We start from the raw sequence: 2713 nt of genomic DNA, 5'->3' as shown, positions 1-2713 counted from the left end.
GTACCTTGGGGAAGAGGGGAGGGCTTGGAGCCGGGGATGGGGGGGGAGAGGGATGCGGGGACATGGGGACACGGGGACATGGGAACGTGGGAATTTGGGGATATGCGAGACACAGGGATGCAGAGGGTCACGGGGACATGGGGCCACGGGGATGCAGGGACGTGGGGACACAGGGACACAGGGTCATGGGGACATGGAGTCACAGGGATGCGGGGACATGGGGACACGGGGATGCGGGGACATGGGGACACGGGGTCCCATCCACCAGGATGCCCCTTGCAGTGGAAGAACCACCCTCCCCAGGCAAATCCACCCCAGCGACGGCCGGAGGGGACGCTCCAGCCCCATCCCCCCATCCTCAGCCACCCGCAAATGCCTCGGGGACGCTGCACCCCAAGATGGGAGATGACACCGAGGGGGACCGTCGCGCAACCCCGACCGCCCCCAACCACACAAGGCACCCTGGGAGGGGCACAAGCGGCGGGGCACAGCCCTGCCAGCCCCGGCCGGATCCCGGACGCGGGGACGGGACTGACTTGTTCTTGAACTCCTCCACCAGCCCCTGCATGTTGCCCAGCTCGGCTTCCAGGCGCAGGCGCTCCTGGCCCAGGCCCTCGAGCTGGTGGCGCAGGTTGGCGATGTACGCCTCGAAGAGCCCGTTCATGTTGCTGCGGGTGGTCTTCTGGGTCTGCAGGAGGCTCCACTTGGTCTCCAGCATCTTCGGCGCCCAGCGTGGGTCTTGGGGATGGGTGCTCGGTGCCGGTGCTGGTTTGCAAGGGGCAGAGGGTGAGGTGGGCGAGTGGGGTGGCAGGGGGCAAGGCTGGGGTCCCGAGTGCAAATCTGGGGCCCCGGGTGCAAATCTGGGGTCCTGGGAGCAAGCTGGATCTGGGGTGCAAGGCTGGGGTGCTGGGTGCTGCTTCGCGAGGGGCAGAGGGTGAGTGGGGTGGCAGGGGGTAGATCTAGGGTCCTGGGTGCAAATTTGGGGTCCTGGGAGCAAGCTGGATCTGGGGTGCAAGGCTGGGGTGCTGGGTGCTGCTTCGCGAGGGGCAGAGGGTGAGTGGGGTGGCAGGGGGTAGATCTAGGGTCCTGGGTGCAAATTTGGGGTCCTGGGAGCAAGCTGGATCTGGGGTGCAAGGCTGGGGGTCTTGGCTGCAAGGCTGGGGTGCTGGGTGCTGCTTTGCAAGGGGCAGAGAGGGATGTGGGTGAGTGGGGTGGCAGGGGGCAGATCTAGGGTCCTGGGTGCAAGCCTGGGGGGTCTTGGGTGCTGGTTTGCAAGGGACAGAGGGTGAGGTGGGTGAGAGGGGTGGCAGGGGGCAAGTCTGGGGTCCTGGGTGCAAATCTGGGGTCCCAGGTGCAAGTCAGGGGGTCTTGGGTGCAATTCTGGGGTCCTGCGGTGCAAACTGGGTCTGGGGTGCTTCTGGGGTCCTGGGGTGTAAGTCTGGGGTTCTGGGTGCAAGCCTGGGGGTCCCGGGGTGCTTCTGGGGTCCTGGGGTGCAAGCCTGGGTTCTCAGCTGCAAACTGGGGTCCCAGGGTGCAAGTCCGGGGTGCAAGTCTGAGGTCACCGGGTCTGGGGTGCAAGTCTGGGGTCCCGGGTGCACTCTGGGGCGCAAGTCTGGGGTCGCTGGGTCTGGGGTGCAAACCTGGGGCCCTGGGTGCAATCTGGGGTTGCCCCCAGGGGAATCGCCGTCCCCCCACGCCCCGCCGGGCCCCAGCCTGCCGCAGGGCGAGGAGCCCGGCTCCAGCGGAGCACCCGGAAGCGGGTGCTGGGGAGGAAGGGTGCCAGAGCCACTGGGGCGTGGAGCACCCACCCCAGCGCTGGCTGATTCCTCCGTTGGGGGGGGTGCCCCCATTGCACCCCGGGGGGAGGCAACACTCACCCCCACCCCATCCCGCCCCAGCTCCTGCGCCGGCGGCGCTCCGGGCTCGCCCGCCATGTCCTGGCCCCCAGCAGTGGGAGGGGACCAGGGTGTCCCCACGGCTGGCTGCGCATCCCCAGGGGAGCCAGGAGGTCCCCGAGGGGCGGCAAAATGTGCCCAAAGGGGTCAGGGTGTCCCCAAGGGGGTGTGGAAGTCCCCGAGGGGGGGGGAAATGTGCCCAAAGGGGCTAGGGTGTTCCCAAGGGGGTCTGGATGTCCCCAAGGGCACCAAGATGTCCCCAAGGGGCACAAAATGTGCCCAAAGGGATCAGGAGGTCCTCAAGGAGGTCTGGATGTCCCCATGGGGGCCAGGATGTCACCAAGGGGGTCAGGAGGTCCCCAAAGGGCCAGGAGGTTCCCAAGGGGGGTCTCAATGTCCCTACGGGCCTCAGGATGTACCTGAAGGGGCCAGGAGGTCCCCGAGGGTCTCAGGAGGTCCCTTAGGGGGTCTCAATGTCCCCAAGGGGGTCAAGATGTGCCTGAAGGTGTCAGAACATCCCCGAGGGGCTCAGGAGGTCCCTTAGGGGGTCTCAATGTCCCCAAGGAGCTCAGGGTGTGCCTGAAGGGGCCAGGAGGTCTCCGAGGGGCTCAGGAGGTCCCCAGGGGGGTCCCAGCCCTCTCCCCGCGGGGTCTCGCCCCAGCCCAGCCCCACCTTGTCGATGAAGGAGGCGAACTTGTTGTTGAGTGTCTTGATTTGCTCCTTCTCCTCCTTCCGCACCCGCTGGATGCTGGGGTCGATCTCCAGGTTGAGGGGCGTCAGGAGGCTCTGGTTGACGCTCACGGCTGGGGGGGCACCCC

General features: G+C 67.2%; 1 pseudogene; it reads right to left on the bottom strand.

The window, feature by feature from the left end:
• The window catches only part of LOC103904543, a 5509-nt pseudogene that overhangs the window by 2617 nt on the left and 179 nt on the right, over window positions 1-2713 (bottom strand).

This window comes from Aptenodytes forsteri, unplaced genomic scaffold (assembly GCF_000699145.1).
Source record: "Aptenodytes forsteri isolate BGI_AS27 unplaced genomic scaffold, ASM69914v1 Scaffold268, whole genome shotgun sequence".
NCBI classification, from domain to species: domain Eukaryota; kingdom Metazoa; phylum Chordata; class Aves; order Sphenisciformes; family Spheniscidae; genus Aptenodytes; species Aptenodytes forsteri.
Note: the sequence above shows the minus strand (reverse complement) of the source record. Positions and strands in the feature narration are given on the sequence as shown.